Source organism: Leopardus geoffroyi, chromosome B3 (genome assembly GCF_018350155.1).
Source record: "Leopardus geoffroyi isolate Oge1 chromosome B3, O.geoffroyi_Oge1_pat1.0, whole genome shotgun sequence".
NCBI classification, from domain to species: Eukaryota; Metazoa; Chordata; class Mammalia; order Carnivora; family Felidae; genus Leopardus; species Leopardus geoffroyi.
The window spans coordinates 115,961,813-115,976,561 of NC_059337.1; the positions used below are offsets into that span (position 1 = coordinate 115,961,813).

The 14,749-nt window shown below is 48.3% G+C and overlaps 1 protein-coding gene across 8 annotated transcripts in view; it reads right to left on the reverse strand.

The window, feature by feature from the left end:
• The window catches only part of SLC8A3 (solute carrier family 8 member A3), a 145,202-nt gene that overhangs the window by 107,761 nt on the left and 22,692 nt on the right, over positions 1-14,749 (reverse strand). The window lies entirely within an intron of this gene.

Genomic DNA, 14,749 nt, shown 5'->3' on the forward strand with positions numbered 1-14,749 from the left:
CCTGACATCGTCAAAGAAATCCCAGATGATGATATTTCCCTCCACCTTCCTCCAGACAAGACTCTTTGACTTTCTATCTTTAGATCAACTGTCTCTTCCTAAAAGCTCACCTTGGGCTCAGAGTGGGAATATAATTACTAATAGGAGAACCTGAGCAAAATGCTGGTCCACATAGGTCAGAATGGCTGTGATATGGCCAAGGTTCTATTCATTAATTACTTAACTGATAACTAGCACAATATGCCTGATGAGTGATTTAGACTAGGCACCGTGTTAAATGTTTGACAGTCGTTTCTAATCCTCATGTCAACCCTACGAGGGAGGTACTATTATTATCCACATTGCATAGATAAGAAAAGTGAAAGGTTAGGTAACCTGCCCCAGCTCCCATCACCAGGAGGTAGCCGTGCTGGGACTCCAACTTGGTCTGTGTGACACCTGGTCTATGCACTTAATCACCCTGCCCTATTACCCTCCTATGTGTATACGGGCTTCTACCCACACTGTTGCTCTTACACCTGTCACTGGCAATCTCACTGGTGATAAAGCAAAGTCCTGTCTTCCAACTCCCAGATGCTCATCCTGTGCCCCCTACTCACCTGAGTGCCACCCTCCTTACATGACAGTCATGGCTCTCTTGATGTTAGGCTGTCCTGCCCCAGCCAGGCCTGCCTCATTTGAAGAAGGAACAAGGTAACATGTCCGCATTTCAGGACAAGCAGGTGACACACCTACATCTCAGGGCCAGCCGCAAGGCACCAGGGGACACCAAAGGGAGAGAGGATCGGGAGAATAGGCCCTTCTGTTGTCTCCCAGTCACAAGATGCGAGGGTCTTGACCACACGGGGGGGCATTGTTGTCAGTGGCCCAGAGTTTAGCCATTGGAAGGGTGGGGAGGGAGAAACGAGCATGCAGTTCATAGAGCATCACCTAGGGCCTCTGGGCAGTTCTTTAAGAACTACCAATGGACCAGGACCAAGGAGACCAGAAGACAAAAGAGGAGGCCATTATAATAGCTGTAATAAAGTAACTAACCTGACTGGGGTAAATGGCTTAAAGGAAGTGGCCTTTATTCCCCTGGTTCCTCATATAATTTACAAGCAGGAATCCAAATTATATGGACACTTATAGTCCATATACAAGCTGTTAAATGAGGTCTGGTCTCCTTTGCCCTGGGAGCTGTGGGTCAGTGGCGTAAGGACAGTTCACCCCACCAGCACTGCTCTCCCCTGCACCTGTCCTTCAGCCATGAGCGCGAGGTCCCTCACTCCCTGAAGTGTAGAGTATGCATTATGCGGGGCTTGGGTATCAGCTTCCTGCAGCTGCTATAACAAACCTGGCAGCCTCAAACAATAGAATCGTTTTCTCTCGTGGGTCTGAAAGCTACAGGTCTGCAAGGTGTTGGTAGGGTTGATGCCTTCCTCGGCGGTTCTGAGGGAGAATCGATTCCATGCTTCTCTCCTAGCTTCTGGTGTTGGTTGACAATGCTTGGCACCCCCTGGCTTGTAGCTGCACCCCTCTGCATCTTTGTCCTCTGTTGTCACATGGACTTCTTCCCCGTCTGCCTTCACATGGCCTCCTTAAAAGGATGCCAGTTGCAGGATCTAGGTTCTGGGTAGACATGAATTTCAGTGGGTCGGCAGCGGGGGACTCTCTTCAACCCAGTACGTGTTGCCAATGACGTTTTTGGCAGATCCCACATAACAGCAAGGAAGGGATGTGGGTTCCTCAAGAGGAGGGTTCAAGATGCAGGTGGGGAGGTAGAAGGAGGAGGCCACCTTGAGTAGTCAATGTCCACGCCACCCTGAGGCACCACCCCACTGAAAACATTTCACAGAAATCGAGCCCAAAGGAGCAAAGAAAGTCATGCACAGAACTAAGGCAACTCCCCCGACAGCTCGAAACAGCAGGTGTCCTCCCCCACAACGGGCAACATTTGAATCATCCAGGTAAAATGCCAGGTAACTCAACCCATCTAACCTCCCCTCCCCACAAGCTACCATGGAAAACAGGCAAATGCCTTCAGTCTCCTTTCCTCTCCCTTCTAACCCCCAGGAGGGCTGGAGGACCCCAAGGGGCTCTGACCATGAAAGGAGAACGGGGCCCCCAGCCTCCCACTCAGCTAAGAACAATCCTGGGCAGGAGGGTTCGTGGCAAATCACAGAGCAGAACAGGATCGACCCCCAGGTTCCCTCCTTTCTGCTGGTGCGGCCTCTGCAGAACTGCATCCAATCTGGGCTAAGCAGATTAGTTCCCTCCCAGTGAAAAGTTCTGGGCAGCTGAGCAGGGCAGCTCCCTGCACAGTGGCAGGGGGCTGTCATTACAAGGCCCAGATAGGACATAATTACATGCTCCCCGGAGGGAGCTCCTAATCGAATTACAGGGTGTCTCCTGAGCAGGATAGGCAGCCCGTGCTCAGAGGTGGCCGAGCAGTCCAGGAACAGACCCTGCGAGGAGCTGGTGCCAGGCAGGGGTTGGGCCGTGGAGAAGTTCAGGCACGCGCAGGCCCAGAGGGCTCCATGGATCTCGCCGAAACTGGGAGAGGAGAGGAAGTATGCGTGGAGAGCAGGGGACCCCTGGTCTTCGTGCCTTAGAAGTGAGTTCCAGTCCCATGTCCCCCTGGGCTTGCTGCAAACTGGAAGTGGTACAGAGCCAGAGGAGATGCCAGGAATTCATTCTGTTCGTTCGTTCGTTCATTCATTCATTCATTCAATGGACATTTTTTGGTGTCTCTGTGATATGTGACAGGCAGGGGGAAGAACTGGCTGCTGTTCTGGTCTGAGGACATGGCCTGGCTGGATACCATTTACTCCTGAGGCCAACCTGTACTTATATCTGTGTGTGCCCCACAAGCCAAGCCAATTAGCCATTCTTCTTCATTTTATTTTATTTTTTATTTTGAGAGAAAGAGAGAAAGAGAGAGAGGGGGAGAGGATGAGTGGGGGAGGGGCAGAGAGAGAGGGAGAGATGGAATCCCAAGCAGGCTCCATGCTGTCAGCACAGAGCCCAACGTGGGGCTTGAACTCACGAACCGTGAGATCATGACCTCAGCTGAGATCAGGAGTCAGGTAATTAACCGCACTCCAGCCATTCGTAATTAATGGCGCTCCAGCCATTCTTTCTAACCAGCCTTCCTGGGGCGACTGCAGGAGGAGGTCACCTCTAACGCCTCCAAACTGAATCCCAACAAAGGCCGGTGGCAATGCCTCTGTGAGGCCACCGCCTGAGGAGGACCCCTCTTCTATAGAAACTCTAAACTGGATGCGAACTGATTACTTTTTATTTCAATTCTAGCTCGTTAACATCCAGTGTTCTACTAGTTTCAGGTGTACAATCGAGCGATCCAACACTTGCATACATCACCCAGTGCTCATGACAAGAGCACTCCTTCATCTCTATCCCCTATTTCCCCCACCCCCCCACCCCCCACCCACCTCCCCTCTGGCATCAGTTTGGGCTCTATAGTTAGGAGTCTGTTTCTTGGTTTGTGTCTCTCTTTCTCTTTTTTTCCCTTTGCTCATTTGTTTTGTCTCTTAAAGCTCCACATACGCAACTCCTTCAACACGCTTCAAATCCTTCCAGACTGGGAACTCCCTGAGGACAGGGACTGGGTCTCTTCTCACTGTGTCAACTCACAGTGTGAGCTCACCAATGTCTGCTGGCTGTACCCGGAGTGCTGGACACCGGCCTCCTGCTTCCACTCTCCTGTTGCTTCCAGCCTCACTGATTGAGCCTCTCATAGGCTCTTGGGGGGCTGTGGCGGAGCCCCTCCTGCTCTCTTTGATCATCCCTCCCTCTAACTCTTGGTCCCAAACGCCCTCAGACACCTGAGGCTGATAGGCACAGCCTCAGAGGAGGCGCCCCCGGATCTGAACACGTGGTCCTGTGCCAGCCTTGCCCTGTTCCCCAGGCAGCAGGCCAAAGCATCATCTGTTGGTAGCTCCTGATGGTGCAGTGGCACAAATAAGAATCCTCTGTGCACCGGCCTGGGCACGGGTGGGGCTGAGCCAGCAGTCAAGGGTGACGAGTCCAGACTTCTGAGTTGGGCGTTAAGGAGTTTATTTGGCCCTGGCCAACTTCCCTGAGCCCAGCTGCCCCTGAATTAAAAGGAAAGCAGCCAACTCTTGCTGTTAAGGAAGAGATGGGGGGATGCGCCCTTAGACTCTTCCATAGGAGGAGAAGAAAGCCCGCTTTCAGCTTCATCACCTTATTCTGATGCTAAAATGTGGGACATAGTAGAAAGAATATGTGATTTAGAAACAGAAGATCTAGGTTTTTTAAAAAAAATTTTTTTAATGTTTATTTTTGAGAGAGAGAGAGAGAGAGAGAGACTGAGACAGAGCACTAGCAGAGGAGGGGCAGAGAGAGAGGGGGAGACACAGGATCCGAAGCAGGCTCCAGGCTCCGAGCTGCCAGCACAGAGCCCAGCGTAGGGCTTGAACTCATGAACCATGAGATCATGACCTGAGCTGAAGTTGGACGCTTAACCGACTGAGCCACCCCGGTGCCCCAAGATGATGTAGGTTTTGATACGTCCTTAAATCCCTGTGTTCTAGGGCAAATTACTTCATGTTTCTTAGGACTCTGTTACCTAATCTGAAGAAAGTGATAACGTTAACCCTAAAGTATTACAAAATCCTTATTTTTTTTTATATTTTCAAGTAAATATTCCAAGTTTTATTGTGTAAGAAAAATAATAACAATAGTAGTCTTTTCCCCGCAGGTCTGAACGGTAAAGCCTAAGTAGCCAATACTATGCCTTATAGTCTGATATATTCTGATATATTTCTAGTACCTTGATCTTCCCATGAGGTCACCTGCATCGAAATAACTTTAAACAGTTAGTGCCTAATATTTTTAGAGCATTTCACATCAGACAGTTACTTTGAAAGTCAGCCCTTGGCTATGTTCATTCTACTCACTCCCTGACCCCCAAACTAGAAAGTGTATTTTCTACCAGCAGTCCACATGGGTTAATTAAAATGCCATTTCTCTTTGCTTTGGCTACGATCAAATTAACTCATTATAGTAACGTGAGTTATCTTTTGCTATGTTTTATGGGGGAAAAAAATGAAAATCTAATTAATTTTCAGTGAATCTTCTAAAACCATGGGTTCTATGAGGAAGGACAGATCATTAAAATGGCCTGTGATGGGGAGCTGGCAGGGAACCACTGGTCTAGCTGATGAAACCCACTAGCTTAGCAGGGGTTCTGAAAGATCATAGTCTGACAAGTAAATTATCTGCTCCATGTGTCCAGTGGGCATTTGTGGATCTATCCAGGGAACAGGACAAAGTTCTGCATTGTGTAGGATGAAGAAGAGAGCGGTTCCTTGGGACTGGCCCCCTATCAGAGACAGTGGCAACTTCACACTAATGCAACTCACTGAAACGGAGACTCTCGAGCTTCTTCATCCCGTGAAGCTCCTTCCGTTTCTCCACCCAGGACTAGCGGTGGTAGATATTTGGCCTTCCCTTCTCATAGCCACAGTTGGGTCCGGCCACAGCCTCAAAACTCCTTTCCAAGATGGCCCCCTGGAGAGTCACTATGAACTGACTGCAGCTGCCACAAAAGGAATCCTATCTTACACCCCAGCCCGGTGCCCAGGAACACAGGCAGCTGACAGAGTCAAACACTGTGTCACCTGGGGATGGGAATACTCTGGCTTCCGGGGAGTTCCTGGAAACACATCAAGTTACAGCTCCAGACACAAAGAGGGGGTGCCTGCTGGCTCCGGCTAAGTCCAGCTGACCAGCTGTCGGGCAGGGGAGGGGTGGCAAAGGAAAGGCTGTCACTCTGTCCCTGGCGGGCATGGGAGGTAGGAAAGCTTTCTGTCTTGGTCTGGAACACAAGCCAGTCTGGAAACCCAAACCCAGGAAGAGGCTTTGAAAGTGACTCAGTACCCAAATAACACACTCGAAAATGACAGCAGCTCATCTGCTGACGCTAGTCTCCTGGAGAGGACAGACCAGAAGAGGATAAGGGGGAGGCGGGGGAGGGGGGGATGACCCTGGTAGCCTTGAGATTTGTGCCACTGAACATCACCCACTAGGAATGCTTTCTGTTGATCCGAGCAGAGGCCAATTTACTCTTGGCTACTGAGGCTGCGGTCAATGTGAATTTGATCCGGCTGGGGCCTCCAGAGGTGGCTATTTCTCCCTTTCTCCAGCCTACCGCCCCAGCACAGACCACGGTAAAATCAGTGTTCTCTCTGAGGCACGGCAAACCTCGTTACGTGCCAGTTTTGAGGTGACAGATGATTGTCACACCTGGGACGTTTTTCGAAGTGACACTGCCCCCACTTATAGACACAGCTGCTCGGGTAGCTTACCATGGAATCCGCACGGTAACTTCGTTTTTCCACTCCGCCATCTGGTTGTGGTAGATGAACTGCTGGGGCGAGGAGAGCTTGGCTTGACTCAGGGCAACCAAGACAGATCTGGCCAGTGGCCTCTGACATGGCCAAGCTGGCAAAGTATGGACCCGTTCGATTCCCTCTCTTGAGAACCTGAGGTAGAAGGTCTTTCCAGATAGGAGCCAAGAGCCACACGGAGAGAGGAGCCATGAAGCAGGACGGCTGATCTGTGAGGTATCACTACAAGCTAGGAAGCAGCGCGGGAGAAGGCCACAGAGAGAAGCGGAGATGCCTGGAGACAGAGACCACGTGGTCCAGAGGGGAGAGCATCAGAAAGAGAAGGTAGCCCCCAGGGCTCCCCTGCCTGCCTGACAGCTTTCTGCTACCAGTTCTAGTCTAGGCTGATCCTTACAGTTCAACCCTACTGTCTCAACATACAGTCAAGGCAAAGACTTTGTGGGTAAGGGAAAAAGAGCACCACGGTGAGTGGTGTGCTAGCTGGGGGATATCAGTCTTCTGGGTATTATCGTGAAGCCCGTTCTCTCTGTGCAAATGACAGGCTTTCGTAAGGGATACCTACAGCTCATTCTCGATCACTCGAAGACATCGCGGATCAGACGGTAGACACGAGGCAATCCAAGTACAGATGCCAGCAGTGTGAGGGATAAGAATAAAGAAGAAGACTTAAAGGAAGCGAGGAGGAAGGTGCTGAGTGTGACAGGGGTAGGAACCACAGCTTTCATGGCGCCAGTGCCTGGAGCATGTATGATAGAGAGAGAGAGATGATGCACCACAGGGCGTGTAGAAGAGACGGCGAGCATTAACAACAAAGTATTCCAACAGGAAGTAAGGTGTGAGCAGGGGAATAAGGCAAACACGTGAAGATTTGCAGCCAGGGCCGTGAGCCCTAGCTACGGTGGCGGAGCACATCCTAGATGACCACGGCTCAGACAGAGAGGGTCCGGCGACAGTGGGGTTCACAAGGAGAAACCGTGTGGGATTCACCAGGACAGCATCTAAAGGTAGACAGATCAAGGCCAATGGCTCTGGAGAGAGATGGACGACAAGGGAAAAGCAGCAGTATTAGTCATCCATAATCCATAATTCGTTCTGCACTCATATTCTGAGTTTGAGTTATTATCAAGATGTCACTCGTTTTGGGGGCACCTGGGTGGCTCAGTCGGTTAAGCGGCCGACTTTGGCTCAGGTCATGATCTCGCGGTCTGTGAGTTCGAGCCCCACGTTGGGCTCTGTGCTGACGGCTCAGAGCCTGGAGCCTGTTTCAGATTCTGTGTCTCCCTCTCTCTGACCCTCCCCTGTTCATGCTCTGTCTCTCTCTGTCTCAAAAGTAAATAAAAAAAAAAAGTTAAAAAAAAATTAAAAAGAAAAAAAAAGATGTCACTCGTTTTGAAAGCACCAACTAAAGGACCCAAGACAGGGCATGGTCTATGTCATAAAGAACTGGTTCATGAGCCTCCCCACCAAGTGGTGACCGGCTTGGGCTCAGGCTCAGGTTAAGGAGGCTGCGTCCATTCATGCTGACTGTTAGCTAGAGGGGCCCAGGAGAGTGCACATCCGTAGCTGAAGTCAAATGTATACACGTACCTCATGGTGACTCCATTTTCAGAAAAGCAAATTTCTCCATAATGAGTAAGTTCCTCCTTCAACTTTACCTTCTTCTCTGTGTATACAGGTAATTTCCTACTTGGGTACCTGGTAGGTGGTACGGATGGGAATATAATTCCTATGAATGATAACTACCATGCCACCTGAGAATGTTTACCTAGTGCTTTCCTTTGTGGTCATTTAGTAAAACTCTCAAAGCATTTGATTCCTGCAAAATGTTTCTGGACTGTCAAGAATTTAAATATGAGGACTTTGCTCTATTTGCAGATCAAGGAGTTCTCTCTTTCCAACTGTCAATTATATATGACTGGCTCTAGGCCAGGGCTTCCTATTGCTTCTAGAAGTGACGCTTAGTTTCTCTTTTATTTTATTTATTTATTTATTAAGTTTACTTATTTACTTGAGAGAGAGAGAGAGAGAGGGAGGGAGAAAGCGCGAGTGGAAGAGGAGCAGAGAGAGGGAGAGAGAGAATTCCAAGCAGGCTCTGAGCTGTCAGCACAGAGCCCAACACAGGGCTTGAACTCACGAACCATGAGACCGTGACCTAAGCTGAAGTCGGACGTTTAATAGACGGAACCACACAGGCGTACCTACTTTCTCTTTTAAAAAACAAGAAAACAATAATACATCTGGGAAGGCGATGAAAGGCTGGACAGTTAGAAAGTCCTGCCCATTCACCCACCTTGCTTTGTCCCTTTCTATCTCTCTTGTGAATGAACAAGGAAACTTTGACCTTAAGAACCAGAAAAGCCAAAACAAAATAAACAAGGCTGATGGCAGTACCTTCACTGGTATTCCTTTATTAATACTGCCCAAAGCCCAACTAGCTCCTCTCTAAGAAAGGAAGCCTTCTTTGAGGAGAAGTCTATTTCATTTCCTGACTGGCCAGTCAGGTGATCCTCTCGAATCACAATATTCCTTTCCCCTCAAACCAACCTAATGTATCCTCAACCCCGCAGCACTGAGCTGTCTCATACCAGAGGGCAATCCAATGTGAGAAGAGCACGGGTGGCCGCACAGGATGCTCTGCTACATAGGGTCTCTGACCAAGTGAGGTACAGGGAATGCTGACCGATCCAAGGTTGCCAGGAGACCCTGTACCTTAGACCCCAAAACAAATTAACCAGGAAGACTCTGGACTTCCAGAGATTTTTATAAACATGTAAAGTTTAAGTAGACTTTGGGTGCTTTGTGGATCCTGGAGTTGGGATATGTCCTTCTTTTTTTTTTTTTTTTTTTAATTTATTTATTTATTTTGAGATAGTGCACAAGTGCGGGAGAGGTGGCGGGGGTGGGGGGTGGAGGAAGAGAATCCCAAGCAGGCTCCAAGCTGTGAGCGAACCCATGCACCGTGAAATCATGACCTGAGCCAAAATCGAGAGTCAGATGCTCGATGACTGAGCCACCCAGGCACACCAGAATATGCCCTTCTTTGACATAATCTTTGACAGTTTCAGTAATTAAGATGAAAAAATATAGATCAGGGCCTTTCTGGGCACAATATCCAAAGCTTCTGCAAAGAAAGCCACATAGCCACATAACCTATAATCGTTCCTTTGGACCCAGAAGGAAAAGAGCTGTAGTTGAACAACCCTATTTGAAATGTCCACTGTACTGTTAAGAACCCCATTCAACTACAGGCTTAGATACGGAATCCCTTCTCCAGGACTACTTGGAGCCAAGTACATAGCTCCGCTGTGAGTTCCACAAAGCCACGGGTCCTGGTGACCGACTGTTTCCCTAAAGCTGGAGAGAGATCTCCTTACTGGAAGTCCGGCACTGAAGGCAGAAGAAAAGAGAGGGGAAGGGACGTCACCTGATCCCACCCTCACAAAGTTTGCAGCCTGTGACTTTTCTCAAGCACAGGAAGGGCATTCTCCGGGCAAATAATCTCCCTTGCTGGCACGGGAAGAGTCTATTCTAACACCAAAGAATAAGGAAAAAGCCTAGTATGTTTTAGTTAAAGTGTAGGAGGGGCAGATTGTGTCCTGGAGCAGTCCAGAGTTTGATGGAAAGATTCCCTGAGGTTGAAACTTTATAGAGAAAGCACCTCTGGAAGGGAATGGCCTGCATCATTTTGAAAGAAAAAAAAAAAGTCATTATTTCATGGAACAAGGTCTTGTCTGCAATTTACCAGCATTGCCTAAAAGATGTCCCAGCTATGCTTGTCACCTTTTCTCAGTAAATCACTAAGATGGTTTTTCCCCCGCCTTTGGGCCCAATAGTTTTCTTCCTGAACAGTCTCAAGGTGAACCAAGAGATTAAAAATAGCCCATAATACGTTATTATTCCCAGTTAAGATATTAGTCACATAATACTGTTGGATTTGTACTTCCCAGAGCACCTTTCACCCAAGAATTTCTATACACTTTCCAAAGTTAACATTGTTCTGATGGATAAAAACAAGAAAGTCCAGACTGGGAGGGAGAGACATTAAATCAGTAGCGTCTACAACGTCCTTGCCAACTCTTAACTTTCTATCCTATCTAGCTGTGTGATATTAGACAAGTCACTTCCCCTCTCCGAATCTCAGCTTCATAATTTGTAAGTGGGAGGTCAGGTGCTTTCTGGCTTTTACATTCTAATTTTGTTGGAAACTACGTGGCACAGCTAATACTCCATTCTTCTTTGAAGGAGGCCTATGCCATTTAATTACAGGAGGTCTTGACATTTGCCTGTCTGACGTCAGGGACTCTGACTATTCTCAGAGACCCCAAAGGTCTATGAGCTGCAATATTCTATTATTTTGCAGAAGCGTGCTGTGAGCCTGGGATACAGGTGCAGGCACACTGTTTAGTGAGTGAGATTAATGTGCCAGCAGCACGCATATATATCTCCACGAGGTTTTGTGATTGTCTGCAGTAGGCTCAAAGGCCATAATTCTAAGGATGTGCTTTAGTGGTAGCCACAAAGGTGGGGATTCTTCTAGATCATGAAGATGTCAATCGGATCCCTCGCAACTGTCGAGAGTTTATTGTGATGTGGGTTTAAGGTCGTCACGTACCCCCCCCCCCCCCCCCCGCTTCATCTGCTTCACTGCTACATCCTTGGTGAAGGCTGCTTTCGAAACTTGAATGGTGTCACACATACGGCAAAGAGCTTTCATTTCTCTTTTACTGAGCTTATCTCAACCACAGCACTTCTCCCATGTGTTTTGATTTGTCTATATGCCTAGTACCCTCTTCACTGGAGAAGATTCTTGAGAGCTGAAATGCCAGCTTGTCCTACTCACTTATTTATCTCCAGTACCTCGTAATGTATCTAGCATGTGGCAGACATTTAATAAATGTTTGTTGAATGACCGAGCACCTTTTCTGAGCAGGCACCGTGCTGCAGGTGCATCTTCTGCGTATTTGTATATCGTACTTATCACTCCCCTGCAGGATAGATACTACAATTCCTGTCATCCCAACAAAATATCTGGGGCTTGGCCAGGTGAAATGACTTGTTCAAAGCTACACAACTGGTGACGGATTCACATCGGTTTGTCAGACTTCAAAGTTCATGGTTGTCTATCCTACCGTGGTGCTGAGGATATCAATGAAGAAGTAAAGCATAAAATAAAAGCACACGAGTGAATTCATCACCCAATAGCATTGATAGGGCGCAGGCCTGGCTTCAACCTGAATAGGTTTTTGGAAGAGTGTAATGAGGGCAAGATCGACGGTGCTCCGGAGCTGGGTAGGCAAAGAAAGCTGCACAGAGAGGGAAGGATTGGAAGGCGGAACTGCTCCAGGCATCACACAGCTTCTGTCTAGGTACCCTGAGGGTTTCAATTTCAGTTTCCAGATTGGCATTGCAATTAGCAAGGTCTCAGGGTAGGAGCTGGGTTCTAGCTAAGTTGGAGTTGCAAGCTGGAACTGGAAAGCAAGCCTTCTTGATTCAATTAAGCAGGTCATCTGAAAAGCCACTTTGCTTCCTGGGTCTCATGGTTTGGCTAAGAGCTCTTAACGCCTTTCAACTCTAAGTTGGGACCAACAGCATCAGGAGCTTATTAGAAACACGGGATCTCAAACCCTACTCTCGACCTTTTGAATCGTAATCTGCAAGGTTCCTGGGTGGGTTCAGAAGCACGTTAAAATCCAAGAAACATTACTCTAGAAGATATTCTAAGGTCCTTTCTGGCTCTAATATTTTGGGAGTTTAGATTAGGAATCTTCACAATAACCAAAAAACTAACATGTTTATTAACTAGGGTTACGTAGAGATTCAAGAAGCCCGATCACCTCAACAGCGTCTTCTGAAGAATACTGTTAAATTCACTGAGACTGTTATTAATGGCCTCATTTACTGAGCACTTAGCATATACAGACAACACTGCATATGGTATTTTGAATCGTAACAGCCCTCCAAGAGAAACATTATTATCCCTTTTTTACCGATGAGGAAATAATCTCACAAATTAATAAAATGTCCCCCAAATACCTGGTTCCATCAGAACTAGAGCCAGAATCTTCACCCAAAGTACATAGAGCCCATGGTTTTTCTGCTACATCATACTGCCACTATTTGTAAAATTACAATCTACAGGATCAAGGGTAGGGCTACGATGTGAAGACAGACTAGCAGGTTATGAACTCATCCTTCCGCAAGGAAGAAAACCAGAAAGGTAGCCCAAAGTCTACCGAAGTCTAAAAACTGATGGGGAGGAAGAGACAGCGACACAGCTTGTTCACGAAATCCTGGAATACCTGGACCAGAATCGGAAATGTGTGGAGGCTGATATACATGTAGAACCGATATCAGAAGTGATCACTCATGAGGTCCATTTACACCAGGATATTATTCAAGCTGAAAACACAAAGAGATTTGAGGAAGGGTTAGTCATACTCAGAGATCCAAAGTGCACAACTGATTCTTAATGGCACAAAGAAACCGGGAGCCAAGCCTCTGATCTGTCAAAAATTACTCTTCAGCGCCTTTGGTAGATAGGCACTGAACTGGAGAAATCACTAGTCCGTCAAATCACGGCCAATGCTGTGGTCTCGAGAACACCGAGTGCCCGACCAAAACCTCTTATATACTGACACCGCCGTAAGCACGTGAAGTTGCGTGGCGTCTGTCTTCCCAGCGAGAGCCTGTCCTTCATTTGTATGTACAAACACTCTCTCCAGAGCACACATAAATGGACAGTATTCTCTAGAAGCACAGGTTTTTACTTAGGCTAACGAATGATTATCCCTCCCAGCAAAATGACTAAACAGAGCTCTAATAAATCAATTTGTCAATGCCTATTTCATTGTGGGAGACGATATCCCCTGTTCCATCTTTGGCTAGTGCACACAGGACCTAATTTGAGTGCCCGTGTCTACGGTTCCGAAAATCCTGGGGCTGGCAGGAACTGCAAAAAGATCTGACCCTGCCTCCAGGCAAGGAAATGACCACTGTTCTCACTTTGCAGATGAGACGGTGCAGTTCTAGAGCCGAAACTAAACGTCTCGCCCAAAGTCACATTAGTAGGAAGGAACTGAGGGAGGACAAGAACAGAGTCCCCGGATGGCTGGTCTGCTATCAGCAGGATCCAACCCCTTTTGAGCCCTGTCGCATGACTGGACCTGGGAGGAAGCACTTCCATGACACCTCTCCTTCGGTTCTATGGGCTCCCTTCTCTGTGCCCTCCTTCCTTCACCCTCTTACAAACTATGTGTCTTCATTTCCCACTCAAGGTGTTTTTAGCAGGTTCTCGGAGCAGTCTGACATCCCCCTCCCCTTCCTCAATGCCCCTTTTGTCCTTCACGCCTCCTGTTTCTGCTTATTGTTTGTGGACATGAGCAAGAATTCAGAGGCAAGTTTACCCCTTACCACCCCCACCTTTTCGGCCACCCTGCAAATCCTGGGGAAAGTCATTCTGTTGCTTCTTCAGAGCTATCCATCTGAGAAAACAGAAACAAAAACGGAATACCCAGCACAAGAAGGTTCAATGGGGAGAGCCCTTATAGTGATCAAGGTGACAGAAGTGCAATAACCACGGTGTCTGAAGGACTCAGTGGACCTTCACTAACCAGAGAAGCGTTCCAGGAGCATTCTAAACTACGAAGGGAGACGACCACACTGAGGATGTATTTTCTCCCATAGTTCCTAAGAGGGGCTTCCCTATGTTGCTCAGTCAGATCTTGGAGCTCACACCTGTGACTAAAGGCAGGCAGCCACTGCCCTGGGAACTCTGCTTCTGCAAGACACCTCCAATACCCAAGCTGTATTGACTCATCTCACCTAGACTGGGCCGGCCTCACACCATAAAGTAGCCTACGGGCATGTACGGTGATTGCCAAATTTCAACCACCTCAGCAATCTCCAAATTGAAGGAGAGACGCCTGGAATCTGGCTATACAAGACAACTGCAGTGTGGTCCCGGGTGGGGGGGCGGGGGGGAGCCAACGGCACTTGCTTCCCTGAGGATGCCCCCGACTGAGCTGGCGCCACCTCAGAATGGAAAGGAACAGCCTCGAGGTTCTTATGAGCCTTCGGCATGAGGAGAGGAGGAGGAAGGAGAGAGCCCACGGGTCTCCCAGCTCCTGCTTAGTCACGAGAACTCTCCAAAATCAGACATCAAAACTTCGGTCACCCCACACCTCCACCAGCCATCATTCTGAGTTCCCCTGAGGAATGTTCTGTGTCCTTAGATCCTGCCACAGGATTCCCTGCCCAGAAACACTGTAAGGTGAGAAAACCGAAGGAAGGTTTGGAAGTGGAACCAGCCAGGAGTGCCTGCCGATCCTGCGCACCTGTGCTGGAACCCAAGTCTGACATTAACGCGCCACGAGGAA